The 23,704-nt window shown below is 43.6% G+C and overlaps 1 protein-coding gene across 3 annotated transcripts in view; it reads left to right on the top strand.

Moving 5' to 3' along the window:
• The first annotated feature begins 816 nt into the window (after positions 1 to 816).
• The window catches only part of nfasca (neurofascin homolog (chicken) a), a 167,193-nt gene continuing 144,305 nt past the window's right edge, over positions 817 to 23,704 (top strand). For all 3 annotated transcript variants that reach the window (XM_037764635.1, XM_037764644.1, XM_037764666.1), the window contains exon 1: positions 817 to 1,015. The gene's annotated coding sequence lies outside the window, so the exon portion shown is untranslated. The remainder of the gene's footprint in view (positions 1,016 to 23,704) is intronic.

Below are 23,704 nucleotides of genomic sequence, written 5' to 3' on the forward strand. Positions count from 1 at the left end.
CGAGATTGGAGCAAATATGATTAAAAAAAGTTATTTTTATAAAACGGTCGCTATATCCTGACAGTAGTACATGAAACAGGTAACAAGAAACAAAATTGTGTGTGTCTGCAAGATTTCACAGACCGGAGGAAAACAAGCAGTAAGAGCTGATCCGAGGTCTGTTGTCCATCTGCTGTCAGTGAGAGCCGGCTGTGAATCACTCACGAACTCCAACCAAACGGTCAAACTAGGCAGCGCTGATCAAATATGAATCAATATTATGTTACGTTAATGTCTATATCTCTCCTCAGATGTTTTCAGAATCATCTTGTAGTGCACGGTTTAGCTGTAAAATGAGAAAGTTTGTGACACCGAGGCCATGTTGAAATCTCTTCAGGGAATACAAATTAGGAATTAGGCACAGCCAATAGGTACGCTCTCTTAATGAAATGACCTCTGATTGGTCAAAGTCTCCGGGCTAGATGTTCTAAAGCCTGAAAACAGAGTCATGAGGAGGAGCAGAAGTCTAGTTATCTCTCAGAACACTTGAATTACAATATGCTGAAAGGTTATTATGGAATTTTTGCCCAATGATGCCAAAAATATACTGCCTACTGAAGCTTTAACCTATAATTCTATGATCTAAGTCTCCGCCATAAGTCTATTTGGGCCACAGGAGGAACCCCTTCTTATACCATGCTCACCCTCTAATCCCTGAAGCCTCTGAAGCCCCTGCACGCCTTCCAACCCCTGTATATGTGGAGCGTGTGCACGCGGCGACACAAGCGGGGCGCGCGCTCTCCATGAGAGAGAACAGCTGAAGGAAGGAGGGGAAGAGTGCAGCGAGTCCACGAGAGAGAGAGAGAGAGAGAGAGAGAGAGAGAGAGAGAGACTGCACCGCATTGACAGAGCTCCGGTACCGACAGCCGGTCAGCACCGAGCAGCAGCAGGAGGAGGTGATAGTGTTCTGATGCCGCTGCGGAGTTGACGGTGCCCGGTGCAGCAGAGGAGGAGCGGAGCGGTGGAGCAGCGGCAGGTAAGAGGACACTCTCTACTTTCTACTGTGATGATGCTGTGTATAGGTATTTTAGCTCCATCTCACTGACGCATCGGGTGGTGTCCCGGTTCTGGCGGGGCTAGACTAGACTAGATGAGAACTGAGGATGTGAATAATGACATCAGGACACAGAATGCAGCTCCCGGTCCTCGTCCAGGAGGCTCGGCACCAGCTCCTGCCCGGTCTCTATGCAGTGTTTTCCGGGCCCCCCGCCTCTCTCCCTCTGCCTCTCTCTGCCTCTCTCTCTGCGCATCTTCTGGATGATGCTGCGGTTTCCTGGGAGATTTTTTTTTTGCTGCTCTGCGCAAATCAGCAAATAAAAGGTAGAAAAGTCCGGAGGAGATGACCGGGCCCGGCCTCGCTGTCTGCATCTGCAGAGGCCCCGTGCGTGCGTGTGTGTGTGCATGATGTGTGAGGAGAAGTGTCATTGCAGAGGACGACTGAAACGGGGACATTTCAGAGGGCTGTCAAGTTGGGCTTGTTTGGCTCCAGGCCTCGGGGCTGCAGCCTGACTGGGCTGCTCACAGGCTGAGTCAGGTCTGGAACAGGATCACAGCACATCTCTATGGGAGGGAGGACACTCAGAGACAGAAAAGTCCATCATGCCTTGTCAATAGGCCTATTCCTTGTATGCGTTTCTGTGCTACATTAGAGCATTACATGGTGACCTTGTTGTACTTTATGCTCTCTAATGTGATCCTGTATTTATCCTCTAGGCTGACACAGTCTGTCTGCACTCAGTAATCTCTCCCTATTGGTAGTATTGTATGTCAACAGTAGCCCTGTGTTACAGTAATGTTTCCACATCAATACTGAGCTCATATAGTGACCTGAAGGATGTTACATGTCTATATGGTGTTTCATTGACTACTGTCATATTGTAGTTTAAAGCTTCAGTAGGCAGTATATTTTTGGCATCATTGGGTAAAAATCCCATAATAACCTTTCAGCATATTGTAATTCAAGTGTTCTGAGAGAAAACTAGACTTCTGCTCCTCCTCATGGCTCTGTTTACAGGCTTTAGAACATCTAACCCGTGATGGGAGACTTTGACCAATCACAGGTCATTTCAGAGAGAGAGAGCGTTCCTATTGGCTGTGCTCCGGTCATGTGACCGGAACTTGGAGTTCCGACGCCAGATTTCACAATGGCGGCGGCGTCACAAACTTTCCGATTTTCCAGCTAAACCGTGCACTACAAGATGATTCTGAGAACATCTGAGGAGAGAAATAGACATTAACGTAACAGAATATTGATTCATATTTGATCAGCGCTGCCTAGTTTGACCGTTTGGTCGGAGTTTGCCAGTGATTGACAGCCGGCTCTCCTAGACGGCAGCTAGACGGTAGACCTCAGATCAGCTCTTACTGCTTGTTTTCCTCCGGTCTGTGAAATCTTGCAGATGCCGTTAGGAACACCGGAGGACACAGAGGAACATGATTTTTTTCAGGTTACCTGTTTCATGTACTACTGTCACCATATAGCGACCGTTTTATAAAAATAACTTAACTTGTTAACATAACGTATTTGCTCCAATCTCGCCTACCTCAGCTTTAAATGTGTATTAATAAGTGGTGTGTATAGCGTGTCATACAGTGGATTTATCTCCTGCAAACTGGCTATTGCGATACTTTTGGCACCAATGCCACACTCTGTACACTATACTATACAGTATATACTCAATTACAAGTAAAAGGCCTTTATTGACATTGTAGCCCTACTGAAGTAGAAGTACATTGGTACAGAAGTGTACTCAAAATGTATCAAAAGTGCTAATCAGTATGCAGAATGACTCCTTTCACAGCGGTTTATTATATTATTCATATAACCGGATTATTATTACTGACTCATTAACATATAAGGGGCCTTTTCTGGTCTGGATAGTTGAGGTGGAGCTACTTTTTTAGCTACTTAAGCAGTGTTTACTGTTGGGTAGTTAGTTTAATCTAGTACAATGCATTATGTATCATTTATAAGATCGCCACGTTTTGTAAAATCATTATCTGCAGAGTACAAGTAACTGTCAAATGTAGAGTAAGGAGTATGGTGGAGAACGATTATAAAGTAGCACTGAGGTATTTTGTTGAAGTACAAGGTGATGTACAAGTACCTAAAGTACAAAACACTGCACTAAAGAACAGTTCGATCAGGAGAGACTCCATCTTTAGAGCAATCGAATGCATTTATTGACGTGGTGCACAGAGAAATCTAGGATGTGAAGAGTCTTTGGCGATTAGACCTCATCGTGTCGCATCATTTTAGAGGGGGTGTAGTGATGACATGGTTTGTACAGGAATATAGGTCAGGGTTAAATCTATACGTACAGAAATGACAACTGGCAGCAGCAGCTGTGCTCCGGTCATGTTACCGGTACTGGCGTTCCTTCAAGCCAGCTCAACCTGATCTCAACATGGCTGCCGGGTCACAAACTTTCTCATTTTACAGCTAAACCGTGCACTACGAGATGATTCTGAAAACATTTGAGGAGAGAAATAGGCATTAACGTAACAGAATATTGATTCATATTTGATCAGCGCTGCCTAGTTTCATCGTTTGGTCGGAGTTTGCTGGACAGCAGACCTCAGATCAGCTCTTACTGCTTGTTTTCCTCCGGTCTGTGAAATCTTGCAGATGCCGTTAGGAGCACCGGAGGACACAGAGGCACATGATTTTTTTCAGGTTACGTGTTTCATGTACTACTGTCACGATATAGCGACCGTTTTATACAAATAACTTTTTTAAATATTTGCTCCAATCTCGCCTACTTCAGCTTTAAATTGAATCATAATCAATCTAAGACATTATGTCATCATATTAAATTTAGCGCTTGTCCTTGAACGGGTTGATAAGACAAGAACTGGTCTGTGGTGCTCTTTGTGAGTTTGACCTGTTACACTTGGAGTATTTCTTAATCTCCTATTGTAGGGCTCTGATACTCCTCTAGTGTTCTTCTATAGGGGCTGTGGCCTGTATGTGTTTTGCTGTGACTGTGTAACTGTATAGAAAGGTTTGCTTATTGACTGGTGTAATGGGAGCCTATAATGCATGTACCCAGCCATGGAAGGAGGAAAGTGCATGTGAGTGCATGTGTGAGTGAGATGTTTATAACATAAAGCCTGTATAGTGAAAAGGTTGAAGTCGTTTCTACACTCGCTTTCCAGCAGAGGGCATTTCAAGAGCACAATGAAGCATCGATTTTGAAAAAGTGCTGATCACTTTGAGAGCAATAACTGACCTCAGTTATTGTTCTACCAAAATTGACATTCCATATGATATCCCCGGCTCGCTTGAAGATATGAAAACAATATTTTAGGTTTACTTTATAATAATATGGAGATTCCCATGAGTCACAGTGTGTGTGCTAAACTGACTGATGTCATGTTTGCAGCTTCTACATGTAAAAGTATCTCAGTTTTTATTGTGTTTTCAAATTTCCAAACATGTTCTATGAAGAATGATGAATCATATATCAAAAACCATATTATGTAAAAAAATCATCTAAAATATGATGTAATAATCTAATTAATTTATAGAGTGAACATAATTAATGGAGCAGCAAATTGGGAAATATTTAATTTTATCTTTCATTTTTTTTTTCTTCTAGCAACAGAGTTTTTTTTTAGTTCATTTTAATTTAATTGTAGCAGTTTTTTTATTTCAAATATTTTTGAAATTCATTGTTGCATTTTTTTCTCAGTTGATTTAATGATGTCACTTCTCATCTCCTCCTCCTTCAACTGATGAGTTCTGACTGGCAGTAGTTAAGATTTAAAAAAAAGCAATATTCTCTCAAAGCATCTCGTTCATTTCAAGTATTAGAAGTCTGGACCTGGTTTGAATGTGTGGCTTAATTAATGCAGGCAGCTGTATATCTGAGTTTGTGTTGATTTTCATACTGGTCAATTCCTCACACATTGTGTATCAGTATGCCAACATACTGACCATTGTGTGTGTGTGTGTGTGTGTGTGTGTGTGTGTGTGTGTGTGTGTGTGTGTGTGTGCGTGCGTGCGTGCGTGCATGTGTGCGTGTGACCTGAGTCTTGGCCAACTGTTTAATGGTCTTACATAAGAATAGGACAGGATCTGGCCAGACACTCACACACTAGAGAGAGAAAATAATGGCCTCATTCTGAATGAAATAAATCAAAATACCAAATTCTCATTTGGCCAGGAATATGTCCAGCTGCGAGGCATGTGGTTAAAACAAAAGCAGCCTTCTTTTGGGCCACATCTTTTGTGGCCCCTCGCTACCCCAGAAGTCACGGTGTGCCCATCAGTTTACCGCTAGTATTTACAACTTCCTGGTGATAAACCTGAACACTTTGGTTGAACATAACAAGTTGACAAGATGCGCCTGAATGCACCATAAGTCAGGTAGACTGTCCCATTTGGGGAGGAGGCTCAGGCCTTCAGAGGGTCCAGTTCCAGAGCTTGAACACAGCTAAGAAGTAGATTTCTGCTTTCTAATGGAGGCAATATGGAGGTTGATGCATACATTTCCTCTGCTTATTACGCCACTGAACTACATTTGAAACCACAGACAAAAAATGGCTGGCAGACAAGAAAAGCATACCCTCACAAAATGACACACTGTCCGATGATACAGATGCCGTTGCGGATATACTGTAAATATAGTGTGTATTCCCTTCTGTCCTGACTGTCTGCTCTTGGCTTCCATATTGAATATGGGCCACGGTGCCCTGGGATTTGCAGATCTAGATCTACCAGAGCATGCCCTGCCTCTGAATGGAATATGTTTTTTTTTTCCACTATGAATTAAAGATGTCAGGGCGGTCAGAGCAGCTTCCGTGTTATGACCTGGAGCCAAGCTCGGTGGGCTCCGGTGGGCTCGTGCCATCTGTCAGCACAGCGGTGTCACGGTCGGTGGGGTTCTTGTACTGAAACCGATCTGGTGGGTTATGACGAAAGATGAACGCGGCACGCTTAAAAGTGCACCGCACCCGTAACCAGACGCAGGATGAAATGTTTCTGGACTGAGAAATATGACTCCAGGGTGTCAGGTGTCAGCAGTTTGACTGACTTCCTCTGATTAATGACGGGAGAGGAAGCAGAGAGGCATGTGTGTGAGGCAGCGTTGTGGACGCCCACTCGCAAATATATCAGGCCTTTCGAAATGACCTGAGGCCAGACACTTAGGCTGCTTTCACACCTTAACTCAGGTCCGTTTGCTCCGGTTAGTACAGTCCGTTTGGGCTGATGTGAAAGCTGTCAGTCGAACCCTGGTGTGGACCAAACAACCCAACCACAGGATTTTATCATACCAGACATGTGATTTTAGAATAAAAAATCAATCTGCTGACAGCTATTAAAACTGCTGTGCTTGTGTCCGCCTCATGTGCGCTCCCCGATGTTTGCACTATGCGTTTGCACCACCATTTTACAGTCCTGTCCTTTCCTTTATTCTTCATAACATGCAGTCGATTTGCAGTTTAACAATGCTAATAATGCTTATTACCTCCGCCAAGGCCGAAGGCCTAGGAAGGAGGTTATGTTTTCACCAGCGTTGGTTTGTTTGTTTGTCTGTTAGCAGGATTACTCCAAAAGTCCGTGATGGATTTGAATGATATTGTTTGGAGGGGTGGGGTGTGGCACAATGAACAATCCATTAGATTTGGGTGGCGATCCGGATCATGGTCCGGATTCAGGAACTTTTTTAAACATTACGATCAGCCAGAACATTAAGACCTCTGGGTATAACACATGCGCAGTGTAGCTGATGATGCGTTGATGACGCATGACCCCGCCTTCTTCCTTCAGAGAGAGAGGGGGGGACAACAACTGTAGATTCAACGTTTTTGGGGGGGTGGGGTGTGGCACAATGAACAATCCATTACATTTTAGTGGCGATCTGGATCATGATCCGGCTTCTGGAATTTTTTTGAATCACTCCGCTCAGCCTGTGCATTAACACCACAGGCTTTAAGACACATACAGCTGATCTCATCATAAACAAAAATACACGTGGATGATGGCGCAAGCTGAACGGATTAGGGGGGGGAGGTCTGCGCTCTCGAAGTGCCATTCTAGTTATTATTGTTATTAATCAAAGAACATAAATATTCACATCAGAAGCATTAAAGTGCTGCATGAATTTGTGTCAGTCACCAGAATTAGATTCCCCCTCATAGGTCCTGATGATGCAGGATGACAATCAGAGAGTTAGCTGTCAGTCTGTAGAACTTCATGCGTACTCCTCTGGTTCATTTGTAAAACGTCAGTGTGAACAGGAACTGGACCACAACTAAAATACAATATATATATAATGTATCATTTTTTTCCCCTTGGTCCGGACAAAATGAAATGTCGTGTGACCAAGTGGACGCTATACTGCGCATGTTTCATGTGCCCAAGATCCGGGTACTTTTCCAGATGGATGTCAAGCTATTTAGGCTTCATGCGCCACTGAGACACTTTCATAGGAATGAACGGGGGACCCGCCTCCAACACTGTATCCAGTTCTCTTAATACATCCATGGACGTAGCGCAGGTTGAGCTCATGTTCGAGCTGCACTCGGCACAGCGCGCAGCACCCAAAGTTGAGCTTTACTCGATGCAGCAAAAAGCCGTCGTGGCGCGGCGCAAGCCGTTAGAAATAACAGGTTTCAGAGCGCAGTGGTGGCGTTGTCACGTTGTGTCTGAAAGGACCTTCAGTGAGTCAGAGAAGGAGAGAGATATGGAGAGAACTAAGAGAAAGAAATACTCAAGCAGGATCAAAACATAAATAGGAACAGATGAATATTAGTTTATGCCAGAGATTCACACACCAAGTTCACACCAGAGGGGCAAATTATTCAGTATTTTCTTTCCTGGGAGTTAACGGTAAAATCAAAAGTTTAACATAAAAATGCTGCTGCAGTGCACTTATTATTTTGTTATTTTCACTCCTTTAAAGTCACCAGAATGCAGGAAACAAAGTGTCTGAAGGTCAACTCATTTTTTCTCAAGGTTGACAACTATGCCTGATACCTAATTCCAGTTTTTCTATAGGAGGCATGGGAATCCAGCAATTTGGAGTTGGGCCTCTGAACTTTATCCGTTTAATGGTCTTTTACATGACAAGTCTGGTACCCTTTGATAAAGAACATAGAGAAATATCTAAGTAGCCCTAATCCTGTAATAATATCCCTAAAGCTTCTCTCTGAACACCCTGGGCTCCTGCTCAAAGTTGGTTCCATTAATAACTAAACAATGGTGCACTTCAGGTTTTTGGCCAGCAGATGCCAGTGTTGTAACACACAATACATGCTTCCTTTATACACTCACAGACACACACACACACACACACACACACACACACACACACATATACTCTATCACTCAGTGAGTGCATCCAGATGTGTCCTACAGTCAAACAACAAACGCACTTTCTCTCAAACATGCTGTCACGATGGAGTAACACTGCTAAATTGATCTAGTGTGGTGCATTTTGCATCATTTCATTTCATATTTATACCATAGTTCATTTCTATCAAACGTTTCATACAGGTTAGCAGTTAGCCCGTTGCTCATGTTTTCTGAGGGGTGCTGGTGAAGTAGATGAAGAAGTTCCACATCTTGCCACTATCCAGATCACTAGAAAATAATCTCTGTTTCTACATGAAGATAAAAAGTCAGAGAGCAAACAACACAGTGAATCATGAGCCTTTTAGGTTGGCTTGTTTGTTGACTTTTGATCCCTTGTGGGGCAAAAAAAAGTATTGTATTGTATGCAGCTACACACGGCTATGATTAAAACAAGCTGGGGTCATTGAAACAGTGGAGATATTCCAGATTTGAAGTATTACATTGGTTCTTTTGAAATTCACGGGGGTTCAGAGAATGTGACGAGAACACACACTGAATACATCAGCACCAATTATTAAGAAATGCTTCATATTGGCACAAAAATAAATAGCATCAATTAAAAGCCTTTCTTAATCAAAGCGCTGTACAAAGAGTAGTATGTAGTACACAGCAGCAGGCCTTATGGCTGTGTTCCCAGTGAACCCCGAATCCTGGCTCCCATTCAGTTAAATGGAGCAGCCAGTGCAGATGGGACGTAGCCAGGCCAGGTGGATTGTGGGTAAGATGGGGCGGTGCCCAGTGATGGGTAAATTAATTCTGCATTAGGGAAGCCTGCTGGCATCACTATGATCACCTGGCACACTGTGTCTGTCCAGGTGTGTGTGTGTGTGTGTGTGTGTGTGTGTGTGTGTGTGTGTGTGTGTGTGTGTGTGTGTGTGCATGTGTGTGTGTGTGTGTGTGTGTGTGTGTGTTGCTCACCTGGCATGGGATTTAGAACAGTTGCCCTCCTGGGCTGAATGTTGGGTTTTAATACTTCACCTGGCATCAAATGTAGTCTGAACCGCAGGTCAGCATCCAGCCTGGCTCTGCCTCAGAGGGACGCACAGAGATACGGAGACAGACAACAAGATGAAGCTGGGTGGGTTTCCACTTCATCCACAGTTGCTGAAGGACTTTGTGTTTTTTACAAGTAGAACCTGGTGGACTGCTCTTTGTGTTTCTCCCACTAGCTGGGCTTCCATCTGAGGAGAGATGCTTCAGTCAGGTGTCTTTATCAGAGAGCCAAAGGGAAACTGGAACTTCCAGAAGGAAGAAAACTCAGGGTGACATTTGTAATAACGGAAATGACTAAAAATCCAGCCTCACAACTCTAGGGCTGGGTGATACGGCCTAAAAATAATGTTGCGATATTTTTAGGCAATATTGCGATACACGATATATATCGCGATATTTCAAATATCCTCTAAGCACTTCATAAATGCTCGATTTAACCCTTTGATGCATACAATCACACCACTATGATGATTCTTGTAGACCCTGCAGCATATGTCTAATTATTATTTTCCAACTAGTGTAGAAAGACTCACCAAATCGCGAGGTGTAGCCTCAACCAAAGCAGTCTGGTCCACTTATTCAGGCTCACAGCTTTGATTCTGTTAACTGGACATTCAGATCGGTAGATGTGGAGAAGTGGGTCACCTCTGTTAGCTGGTTGGCCAACTTTTCTCTCACTGAAATGTAGAACTCCGGTAGAGCTTTCTCCGCAAAAACAAATTGTGACCAGGCAGTTCATACTTTGGATCAAGTGTCTTAATGAGTGTTTGGAATCCGGGATTTTCATGTAGTTGCTTTACAGCGGCTTTGATTTCTTTCCATTTTGCAATTTTTTTGTCATAATATGGGATTGCTTTGGAAAGCGAGGATGCCACAGTCATTTGCTTCTGGGCTGGTTCTGGTTGCTTTGGTCGTGTTCTCGTCTTCCACTTTCTCCGGGTACCGGGCTCCTTCTCTCTCCACCGTGTGCCTCCAAATACAAAAACACGCCGGCCGAATACGTCACACCGACTCTCCCAGGAGAGAGGTGGTCTGGATGGCCGCGGAGTCTGTGATGTATGTGTCTGTGAGAAGGAGCCGGAGGGAGAGAAGGAAATGCCAAAGTGAGTGTCATTACATTACATGACCATTTGTAGTCGGTGTTTGCGATATAGTTATTTTATACACCGCGCGTGGGACAAGCCGCGATACATCGACTATATTCTATGTTTCGCCCTCCCTTACTCACAACAACCTTGCTCAACAGTAGGTCATGTGGTTCATGCATTTGTCACGGCCCCGTTGACTCCACTGACTGGGATTGTAAAAGAAAAGTGTGGCTGGATATCATGGATAATGGATGAGGGAGAAACAGTTACTATGATATCATACTGTATGCTGGGCTGGACAAATTGAATGGTGTTTGTACAGCACCTGTAACCTAAGCTAGAGTGCACGTTAAGGCAGCTCAGTGGGTACAAGTGTATTTCTTCTGAATTGGAGGATAGACCATACTAATCCATTTGAATATACTTTTTCCAATCTGCTTTTCTGAATGAATACCATGTAGCTCTCTGTATGTGCAGGACGCTGATGCAGATGTTCTATATTCACAACTTAAACTTCATCTTTTCTGTCATTTCAAAACGTAATCTCAAATGTTCCTGACAGTCAAACAGGTGTATCTTCATCTCCGTGGCTGTGGCTCGTCCTTGCTGCATGCACTACGTCATCCCGCTCTACAGCCGTCCTTCAATGGAAAAGCTTCTTTCTTTTTTTACCCTCTCTTCCCCCCATCCATCCGTCTGCGGTTCCTCTCAGGTTACCTGAGCTGTGCCTTCAAGTGTTCATCACTTTTTGCTTTTCAGCAGCTTTCTATTTTTAAATGCCTCACAGAAGCTGCCGTTTCCTCTCAGAGGGCAACGAGGGATGAGAGGAGCGATTGGAGAGAGAAAAGAAGATGGATGGGAAAGAGTAAGGAGTAAGAGAGGGGAAAAAGGAGACAGAGGTACATACCAAGATGGAAGGATGAAAATAGAATAGTATGTGAGCGTCTGGAGTGAAGGGCGATGGCACAGAGCTGTCTGGCGGGCTGCCAGGTGGAGAAGATAAATAGAAGATGGAGAGAACAGAGGGAAGGAGGAAGGGAGGGAAGCATCCTGGAGTCTGGTACTGCTCCAGGCCCGAGTCTCCACTGAGACCACTGACTGGATGAATGGAAAACAGGAAACAAGGAGGAGAGTGCGTCTGACCGATATGAATCCAGTGCTGATATTGTTGGATTAAAGCTGAAGTAGGCGAGATTGGAGCAAATATGATTCAAAAAAATTATTTTTATAAAACGGTTGCTATATGGTGACAGTAGTACATGAAACAGGTAACCTAAAAAAAATCATGTCCTCTGTGTCCTCCGGTGCTCCTAATGGCATCTGCAAGATTTCACAGACCGGAGGAAAACAAGCAGTAAGAGCTGATCCGAGGTCTGCTGTCCAGCTGCTGTCTATGAGAGCCGGCTGTCAATCACTCACGAACTCCGACCAAACGGTCAAACTAGGCAGCGTTGATCAAATATGAATCAATATTTTGTTACGTTAATGCCTATTTCTCTCCTCAAATGTTTTCAGAATCATCTTGTAGTGCACGGTTTAGCTGGAAAATGAGAACGTTTGTGACGCCGCCGCCATTGGGAAATCTGGTGAAGGAATGCCAAGTTCCGGTCACATGACCAGAGAACAGCCAATAGGAACGCTCTCTCTCAATGAAATGACCTGTGATTGGTCAAAGTCTCCCGTCACAGGCTAGATGTTCTAAAGCCTGAAAACAGAGCCATGAGGAGGAGCAGAAGTCTAGTTTTCTCTCAGAACACTTTTATTACAATATGCTGAAAGGTTATTATGGAATTTTTGCACAATGATGCCAAAAATATACTGCCTACTGAAGCTTTAATGCTGCTTAAAGCTGATATTAAAACACGACCAATGACAAACCTTAAGATCTCAGAGATTAAAGGAGAATTCAGTGATACTGTATACCGCTCTACTAACCACCGTCTTCTAGGAGAGCAGACTACGGGCGCGTACTACAAACAAAGTACAAACTAGTGCTACTTCTGTGGTTATTAAACACTGTCGTGCATGCGGCTGAGAATAACAACCACATATGTGTGTGAAGTGTAGTCCCGCCTCCCACTTCGTTCACTGGCCAGGAGCTATACATGTGATTGCTCCATGCCCCCAGGAAGTGCGCTGGTCATCGATACCAACTTTCGTAGTGGCCAAACGGCGGTACTGCAACTTCAGTGTCCGTCACGTGATGCATTGGGCCCAAAAATACTTTTTCCCGTAGACTTACATTGGGAAAGAGACGTCTGTAACGCCACGTGACCGAGTCATGTGACCGAGCGGACGCTATACTGCGCATGTTCCATGTGCCCAAGATCTGGTACTTTTCCAGACAGAAGTCGAGCCATTTAGGCTTCATGCGCCACTGAGCAGCTTTCATAGGAATGAACGGGGGCCCCGCCTCCAACACTGTATCTTAGTTCTCTTAATACATCCATGGGTTGCTCAGGCGTTTGACACGCTACTAACACAAAACTAAACATGTCGGTGGTGTGCAACTTTTACACAAGCTGTGCCCCAATTTCGCATCCGAAAAGGCCGACCAATCAGAGCAGACGGGGCCTTTTCAGAAGGGGGTTCTTAAAGAGACAGGTGCTAAAACGGAGCGGTTCAGACAGAGGATGAATACAGGTATATTCAGACAGACACTATGAGAAAAATAATTATTTTCTTTGAACAATAAAGCATGTAAACATGTTCTAGTAGAAACCCAAAATACAAGTATGAACCTGAAAATGAGCATAATATGTCTCCTAGGGTTGGGTGAACATGTTGTTACGTAACCACAGACCTTATTTCAGGCATCTAACTAAAAACTTTAAAACATCATTAAAAAAAACACATTGACTTGGAGTCGACAGACCGGAAGTGCTAAATTGCTAACTCATTTCTGGGTGTTAGGACTCATTCCTGCACCACTGTATTACGCTAACTTCCACTGGAAACCAACGCGTCATAACCTGTAGGTAGGTACAATGTATTGAAACTATTGAAGTAAAATACAGCTCTATCGGTTGGCTCCGCCACCAACAACACTCAAATCTAAAGGAGACTGAATTTGTCGTTGTGGCAACATCTGAAAAATCTATTTCTAATGTGTCAGAATTTATGTAATGATCATACAGGGATACATTACACAATCATTCAGACTGCATCATATCAGAGGTGTAACACACTGACTGAGCCAGATGTGGCTTTTTTAAAAACCCCATTGTTGGCCCCATATATCAGTCTAACGCTGGAGGAGACAGAGACCGGAGCGGTATAAGGAAAGCCTGATGGAAGACAAAGGTCATATAGCTCTGCTCAGTCGATGCACACTGACGATAGTCTAACAACAGCTTCGCCACAGGCGGCTTTCCAAATGTAGCTGCTCCGTGGTTAAGATTAAAATACAGTCAGCAGATCTGATCCTCTGAGACAAACCGTCTGAAAGGGTAGAAGCTGCTATTCAGACAGATCTTATCAGGATAATTAAAGTTTAGGCCTAGCTTTGTTTGTCTCGCCTCTCCGTTTGAAATCATTTAGATGAGATTAGATTAGATTGTTTATTAGCCTCACCACCGAGGCCGGCGGAATCATTTTTCGGTGTTATTCTCTGCAGCATAAATACGTGATTAGATGACAGCAGACCATCTCTTCTTTTATTTCCATCCCTTGACTTTCTCTCATGTTGCTATTTTGTCTAAAACATGACGTTTCTGTCTACTGTCTACTCATTGATTCAGTCTTTGGATTGGCATCTTTCATGTGCACGCTGTAAACAAGACGTCCTTTAATGTGGTGGTTTGAAGTGCTGCTGCTTCAAAGGTAGGGTTAGAGAGCGTTCTCTCCATCCACCCCCTCTGTTGCTGTGCTGTAACCAGAGGCTGAACGGATGTACATAAGGAGAATAATGGTTAAGTTTATGTGTTGTGTCACTATGATTAATACTGCTCATGAAACCCCAATTTAAATATAATCCAGGATAATTCTGTCTTTTTAGTGGCACTGTTGCAATTTTGAACTCTGCAGTATTTCTGTGTGTGTGTGTGTGTGTGTGTGTGTGTGTGTGTGTGTGTGCTTACCTCGCAGCATTACAACATTAGGCCATGCATATGCATCAGAAGTGACACATGGCCTTTTCAGCTGTGAGAAGGACAAAAACTAGGAGAAACTCTCCTGATGAGTTTCCACAGAACTTGACGTGCACGCTAAACTGATGCCCTCTGAATTCATTATTTCAGGTTCTGTTTTGTTTCGTCCTTTTCATAAAGATTAGCTTTGTTTTCACGTCTAAAGAAGTAGTTCAACTAGAATGGCACTCGGAGAGCGCAGACCTCCCGTTCAGCTTGCGCCATCATCCACATGTATTTTTGTTTATGATGAGATCAGCTATATGTAGCGGAGCATCGTAAAACACTTCATTCAAACTGGACAGAAACTAAATAAAACTCACCTAAACTGTCGTCGTTACTCTTTCCAGCAATCACCAAGTGTGCTTTGGTCGAACTCAACTGTTATTTCACAGAGTTTAATGTGAAAAATTCAAAATCTACAGGTTTCCCCCCCCTCCCTCCATCCCCCACTCTCTCTCTGTCTCTCTGTAGGCGGAAGGAAAGATGCAGGGTGAAGCGTCATCAGTTACACTGCGCATGTCTTAAAGCCTGTGGTGTTAATGCACAGGCTGAGCGGAGTTATTAAAAACAATTCCTGAAGCCGGATCATGATCCGAATCGCCACCAAAATCTAATGGATTGTTCATTGTGCCACAACCCCCCCCTCTAAAAAATTTAATTTAAATCCATCCCGGACTTTTGGAGTAATCCTACTAACAGACAAACCAACAAACAAACCAACGCCGGTGAAAACATAACCTCCTTCCTAGGCCTTTGGCCTTGGCGGAGGTAATAATCTGGCAAAACTGGGGACTTCTTCTGGCTTGTACTGTACACTCTGTTATAAAGTTCTGTCTGAATTAATAAAGGGACCACATGCAGACACATGCAAGTAGAGCAGGTTAAATTAATAGCAGTCAGACAGGCTGGAAAACTGTGACAAGGAGGCAACACAGACAAAATGTCAAACTACTGGAGTAACTGGGCAGATATATACAGTGAAGATAATTGGGTAATTATTGGGGGAGGGGAAAAATCGATTCATCTCTGTATCACAATTTTTTTTTTTTCTTTTGGCAGAAGCGATATATTTGCTTCATCTGAGTTTATGTGGAGGTTGAAGGAAGTTACCACTTTTATTGTTATAGTCAGAGTAACGTGACGTCATATCCGTTCTGTATCCGTCAACCAAAACAAAACGAGCCGAAACGACAAAGCAGAAAACGGCGGAGGCTCCGCGTGGATACGACCTGCAATGTTACGCACCTCACAAGTTAAACCCAACGTGGTAAACACTACACATCCAGTAAAGAATGGAAACACTTTGGGTTTCACACATTGCAGGAAAAGCAGAGCTAGACATCACGGCTAAGGGTACATACCAATTACCTTAAAGCTGCAGTAGGCAGTATATTTTTGGCATCATTGTGCAATGATTCCATAATAACCGTTCAGCATATTGTAATTCAAGTGTTCTGAGAGATAACTAGACTTCTGCGCCTCATCATGGCTCTGTTTTCAGGCTTTAGAAAATCCAGCCCGTGACGGGAGACTTTGACCAATCACAGGTCAATTCATTGAGAGAGTGTTCCTATTGGCTGTGCTCCGGTCATGTGACCGGAACGTGCCGTTCCTTCAACAGACTTCACAATGGCTGCAGCGGCGTCACAAACTCTCTCATTTTACAGCTAAACCGTGCACTACAAGATGATTCTGAAAACATTTGAGGAATGAAATAGGGCGAGTGATTGACAGCTGGCTCTCGTAGACGGCAGCTTGACAGCAGACCTCAGATCAGCTCTTACTGATTGTTTTCCTCCGGTCTGTGAAATCTTGCAGATGCCGTTAGGAGCACCGGAGGACACCGAGGAATGTAATTTTTTTCTTGTTACCTGTTTCATGTACTACTGTCACCGTATAGCAACCGTTTTATAAAAATAACTTTTTTTAATCATATTTGCTCCAATCTCGCCTACTTCAGCTTTAATAGGTGAAAGGCAGAAATTTGCTTGTAACTGGGGTGTGTGTGTGTGTGTGTGTCAGCATGGCCTGTGGACTGCTCCTGGCTATAAAGAGGAAGCAGATGCTGCAGTTGTGCAGAGGAAATGAGCCCCATTAAAAAGCCTGCATGGTTAATCATTAACTCAGTCCATTAGTCGAGTGCAAATCTGTTCCACTTTGTGCTAATCAATCAGTTTCTGTTAAGCACATTCATGTCCCCCTGTGGATGGACTGTTTTGATTGAATGGTTTCCTCTTGCATCCAAACCACATTGGTAACAACATGTTAGTAGAAGTGGCTGCTTCCACCTCTGTGTAGTCGGGTGTAATGAATCCTTCAGCCTCTAAGGGTCACCAGTGGGGCTTTGCACTTTTAGCCTCGAGCATTTTTTTGTTGATTTCAGCATCATGTGCAGATGGTATATACTGCTGCTATTGTGGACCAAAGCTGTTAAATGCATGATTACTGTTTTTCATAGAATAATAATAGCTGCCTTGGTCATTTATGTGATCAGCATTAGAGGTAACAGGTGACACACACTGACGTTATAGGTGAAGAAGTAGGTCTGAATATCGGCAGCAGCTCATCCTTTCACTAGAAATTAGCCTGAAAAGACGTCGTATGTTGGAAACACTCTTTTCCAGTCTGTCTGAGTGTAACTAAAGCTGGATGCCTAAAGGGCTGTTCCCACCATATATCCCATCTGCCCCTGCTCTGCGTGTCTTCCTACAGCTGATTGACTGCATCTGGCCGGCAGGTGAGGAGGGTCTGCAACAAAAGGCTTTCTTCATTATGAAGCTGAACCACCTAAACCTGTTAACAAAAGGACAGCCTTTTTACGAGCTGCAGTGACCCTGCAGGGCTTTCCCACTATACTCTCTGACTAGCTGTCACAGCTGTATTGATCACGGTCAACCCATTGCTGGATCAATAACACTGTTACCAGCCCGCCACATGATATGATTGGCTTTGACACCTTAGAGCTGCAGTGGAAGGGTGGGGTTTATACACATACACAGGACCTCTCCCAAGTCTTTTGGGTTGAATAGGAGAAACTTGATGGTTGTGACCTGAAGGCTGTTAAGGTCAAGAGTGACATGAGACAGAGACAGAGACGGATGATGATGATGGAGACAGTATGGAACACATTCATTGAGTCTGTTTTTTCCCACCAATTTTCACCAAAAATGATAGTTTTTGAGGAGTTGATTGGTTAAAGTGATGTTCACTCAGATTTGATGTCCCTAGCATTTAAACATTATCGTGTTTTCTGCTATATGAGAAGACACAGAACACTGTAGTTTAGACTGGATGCAACAAGGCGGTGAGCAAAGTACAGGAAGTCTTAAAAGGAGTAAAGAGAAAAAATTATGAGAAAACACAAATGGGCTGTTTATTATGTGCCAGCTGCTCAGCTGATCACTTCTTCCTCTAGTGGAAGTAATAAAGTAAATCTACTGAAGACGTAAATCTATAAAAATGACTCAAAATATATGTATAGTTTCATAAAAAAAAGCCTTAGTAGACACTGTAGTTTTTAGCAAATGTTACTCAAACGGGAGGAAGTAAAGCATTTGTTAGGAACTATTTGAATGAAGTGTGTTTTATGATGAGTTAACAAGTCAGTTAAGCTTGTCTTAGTTCATTTAAATTCAGAAGATGTACAGCTGTATTTTCCTATTTAATAAGGAGAATATGTGTAGGAATATTTCCTTTTTGACATTTATCACATTCAGTGTGAGACTTACGAGTGAAGGAGTGAAGGGGAGGGAGGTGGGGGGGGGGGGGTTAATTGAATGTTTAATTCATTCAGTTAAACATTAAAGACACACCTGGTGAAGACCTGCACTCTACTGAGTGCTACTTTGTTGTTGAAATGTGTTTCCCTTGCTATGGAAAATACTTCTTGCTTTAAAAAAAATGAAATTATTAATTAAAGGTGCAAGCAGCGACGAACGGGCCCTTGCACCTTACCGGGGTACTGGCGGGACGCCGATTGACGCGGCCAGGCAAAATGAAACCGGAACTCTGATGAGCGCAATGACGCCTGCCACAAGAGTCTACGACAAACGGTTCATGAGTCATGACAGGGGGCGGGGCTAATGTGTAGGGAGCAGGGATAACAATACCATTGAAACAGGAACTCTCTGCTGAGTGCAATGACACCTCCCACAAGACTCTAAAACAAGCGGTTCATGAGTTATGAATGAATGAATGAATGAATGAATGAATGAATGAAAGACTTTATTTCGAACATAAAAATAAATAAAGACAGATACAAAATAACAACAAACAAAACAAGAGTAATAGTGTCCGAAAAGGAGTAGGTAGAAGTAAAACTTATATTTCCCTACTCCTTTCTCACTTCTCCTCTAATAACTCATATATCATAGAATGATAATATAATATAACATATAAATTATCCCAGATTTATTTACATCCCAAATTAAATTTATGAACAGCATCCCAAGTTTATTTACAACCCACATATCCATCTAGAGTTAAAAAGTAGATATAAACCAACCCTTAACACAACCCTTGTCACAACTCTTCCTCAACCATATACCTCCCAAAAATATCTTTTTTGTATAGCTATGAAAGGGGGCGGGGCTAATGTCTTGGGGCGGGGCTATGAAACTATATTGACATGAAAATGAGCGAGCCATTTTGCAACACCCAAGCCCAAGATAATTTGTTACCGCGTCTTATAAGTGTGCCAAGTTTAACAACTTTTTGAGCATGCTAAGGCCCTCACAAATGTGATTCATTTGGGAGAAAAAGAAAAAGAAAAAGAATTGTAATCCTTACGGTTTCAATAATAATTAACAATAATAAAGTTATTATTATTATTGTATATAAACACCATCAGGAGGACTTCAGATTAAGGACCTGATGCAGCAGGGTCTCCCCCAACAGGACACAGCCTGGACTCTGTTCCACATTAACACTTGAGCCTGTGTTGCTGCTCGTTTCCTTTAATGCCAACAAACTGTCAGTGTTGCAGCATACATTAACATCCCGTCCACTGCAGCCTGCCTGCTCGCCCGTGCTAGCTTCCACTGTGTTGATTGATACGCTACAGTACGCATACAATGCGCTCACAATGCACGCGCACGCACAATGCAAATATAACGCGCAGTACAATACCCACAATGCATCCGAACCCCCGAGACATACTGTGGTCCTTTCTTTTTGTTCAATGCAGCGGTTTGAAAGAACCAGATAATGTAGAGGAAAGTGAGCAGTGAATGCATTGTGTGTGTGTGTGTGTGTGTGTGTGTGTGTGTGTCCAGTTGACAGAGACTGGCTTGATATGCTACATGTCTAACAATAGCACGGGAGTGAAAAAGAGAAGCTCTCCATGTCCACGCCACTGTGGGTGAATTCCAAAAGTTCTGTCGGCACTTAACCTTTACACTCTTTTTTTTATTATTTGCCTTCTATAAAATGAGAAAATAATAGGAAAAAAAAACATTATATCTCTTTTTTTTGTTCTCTTCCGTTGATCCTTCATTGTAAAATAACTAAATAATACATTATTATGTCACTGAAAGGTCTAAATATAGCTGTCTACTGTGCTTGTCCTCAGTAGGATAAGGCTGTTATTTCTATTCCAGCACTAAGTAATATATAATTGTTTCAGTGAGGCCGATCACATAATAATAAAGTACAAAATAATGATTTAATAGGAGCTCATCGCCTGCTAACTCACAGTAGCAGAGGTGTAATGTTTGAGGAGTTATTTTGGGTGTCGAGGGTTCAGTTAGCCTCGTTCGGAACTGTTTCGTCCAAATTGATGGAAAGAGCATCGTTTCTTCTGAAATGAACTTGAAATATGTCATAAGGAGACTCTTGTCTTTCTATGTCAAGGAACATTGAGAAGATAATTCAAAGTATTCAACTCCTCCCCTTTCCCAACCCTACTGCATCAAGGTGTGTTAGTGAACACATGGACCATAAGAGACAGTGGGAGAGGGAGGACGGAGTGTGACACACACACACACACACACACACACGCACACACACACTCTAATCACCTCACTCTCTCTCTGCTGTCTGTCACCATCCTCTATTCCTCTATAACCCCCCCCTTCTCTCCTTTCAGCACCTCAGCAGATGGGCAATAGTGCTCCCTCTCTGTCTCTGTGTCTCTCTCTCGGTGGGGAGCAGTCTTTTGATACTTGTACCGGCCCTGCGATCTACATCCCCTCCCACCGCCTCAGGGGCTCACTCCCCATTGTGTCTATTGTTTCGCCTCGAAAGTGGGTTAAGAAAGACAGCAGCAGCAGCAGCGGACAGAAGGGACGGAGGTCTGCAGGAAGACGGGGGTAGTGATGGAGAGACGGAGAGGAAAGCTGAAAGAGAGAGAGAGGGAAAATGACCAAATCAAGACGGCGGGGAGGAGGTGTTAGGATTATATGAATACAAGACAGGGAGATGATGAAATGACGGGGGGGAGGGAGCGAGGGGAGTTGATTTGTTAAAAAAAAAAGAAACAGACTGGGGGAGAGATGAGATATGGATACCGGGGGGCGGGGTGGGGTTAATGGAGACATGGACGGAGTTGGGGGGGGGGAAGTAAAAACGAGGCAGGTGATTAGAGTGGTGACAGACATCAGGAAGGTGGTTTTGTGCTGGTTGTTGGTCGTGTCATTTACCTCATTATTGTATGTATAAAAGTCAAGGAGAGAAGTGATGCATTTAGAGGGTTGGGAAGTTCCAAAGAAGAGTGTGTTTGTGGACCGAAAGAAGCACAGTATAAAGAAAATATGATCCAGGAAGTCCAGTTTGAGCAGTACAACCTTGATTTTGAAGGCTCAACACACAGTAAAATACTCCATGGTAGTAATTCTGAGAGTCAAGTCAAGTCAATTTTATTTGTATAGCCCAAAATCACAAATCACAAATTTGCCTCGGGGGCTTTACAATCTGTACAGGATACGACATCCTCTGTCCTTTACAGTACGACCCTCTCATCGGATAAGGAAAAACGGAACCACAAAAACCCTTTTAACAGGGAGAAGAAATGTTAGAAACCTCAGGAAGAGCAACAGAGGAGGGATCCCCCTTCCAGGATGGACAGACGTGCAATAGATGTCGTGTGTGCAGAGTAACAACATCATGAAAATACAACATAGACAATCCATATGACAAAAAATAATACATATAATGTGAACATATGTGAGAAGGTGGAACCAGGAGGATGTCGAGCAGCTTCCAAGCGTCGCCAAACAGATAAAGCCAGAGCAACACGACCTCCTCTCCACGCCAACCAGCTAGAGCCTTAGCAACACGACCTCCTCTCCACGCCAACCAGCTAGAGCCTTAGCAACACGACCTCCTCTCCACGCCAACCAGCTAGAGCCTTAGCAACACGACCTCCTCTCCACGCCAACCAGCTAGAGCCTTAGCAACACAACCTCCTCTCCACGCCAGATAGGTAGAACCAGAGCAACACGTCCTCCTCTCCACGCCAGATAGATAGAGTCAGAGCAACACGACCTCCTCTCCACGCCAACCAGCTAGAGCCTTAGCAACACGACCTCCTCTCCACGCCAACCAGCTAGAGCCTTAGCAACACAACCTCCTCTCCACGCCAGATAGATAGAGTCAGAGCAACACGACCTCCTCTCCACGCCAACCAGCTAGAGCCTTAGCAACACAACCTCCTCTCTACGCCAGATAGGTAGAACCAGAGCAACACATCCTCCTCTCCACGCCAGATAGATAGAGTCAGAGCAACACGACCTCCTCTCCACGGCGAATAGATAGAGCCAGAGCCTCGGCTGAATTTAGCAACTATGGCGCTGTGTGTTCTTAACAACTGCAACAAATACGTTTTTTTTTAATTCACTACGATTCTGATTTGCACCTCTGACTAGATTCTTCTCCATGGCAACGGCAGCTGAGGCTCATGGGTACTGTAGTATTTAGAGCCGTCCGCCATGGCCAAATTACAGATAAAACATAATTTCTTAGAAACAAAGTTGAAATAATTGAAACTGGTGGCCCTAATGTAAACCCATATGATCTTCACATTATCCGGGAGAGTCTTGTGTTTCTGTGTTCATTAACACTGAAGATATTGTTGAAACAAAACAAATATGAAATGGGAATACAGAACGGAGATAAAGAGGAACCAGCAGCCCGTCCCGCTCTGCAACTGTATAAAAGGAGACGCCGAGGAACAATGCGAGGGAAAGGTAGCCCAAAACGCTTGGTGAATCAAGCTCAGTGTTCTGGAGAGAAGATGTGCGACATCTTGATGAATATACTTGTAGCAAAATTTCCACTTTAATGCAGCATTTAATACATTGTGATCAATGTTTGTTCTCTGAAAACCTCCTTATGTTGGGCTGGATTCCACAGAAGCCAGACGAGGAGCCGAGGCTGCGGCTGCTGCTCAGACTGGGTTGGCACAGATGTGATGTGTTATATGTTGTTTTCAGGATGAGAGGTCAGGTTTGGTCCAGGCCACAGATGCTGGAAAAGAGTTCAGTCAACCTCCAGATGTAGTTCACTCACATTGTAGAAGAAAAAAACCTGCCAAATTCAACAAAGCTCCATCTGTGGAGAAACTGTACACAGACATGATGAACAGGAAGATGCAGTTATGGTTCAGATTCTCCATTTTGGGAACACAAAAGACTAGTCAGTCTAATACTTTAAGTCTTCCTTCTACTGCTCACACTTGATGGTTTTCTGTTAACAAATGCGTGCATGCAGTGTGCACACCACAGATGCACGCACGCAAGCACACGTGTACTTCTATCTTTGTGAGGACACTCATTGACATAATGTATTCCCTACCCTAACCTTAATCATCAGATATAAATGCCTGACCCCAACCCTTACCGTAAACCTAGTTCTAACATGGACCTTAAAACCAAGTTTGAACCCCCAAACAGGCCTTTGAAGGTCCGTCCCAAAGTGAGGACCGGCCAAAATGTCCTCACTTTCCAAAAATGTCCTCACTCTGAAGGTCTAAAACTCAAATTGGTCCTCACAAAGATAGCTGTACAAGAACACACACACACACACACACACACATGCATGTACACACGCACACGCACCCACATCCACACCCCCCCCCCACACACACACAAACACAC

This window comes from Sebastes umbrosus, chromosome 1 (assembly GCF_015220745.1).
Source record: "Sebastes umbrosus isolate fSebUmb1 chromosome 1, fSebUmb1.pri, whole genome shotgun sequence".
In the NCBI taxonomy this organism is placed as follows: Eukaryota; Metazoa; Chordata; class Actinopteri; order Perciformes; family Sebastidae; genus Sebastes; species Sebastes umbrosus.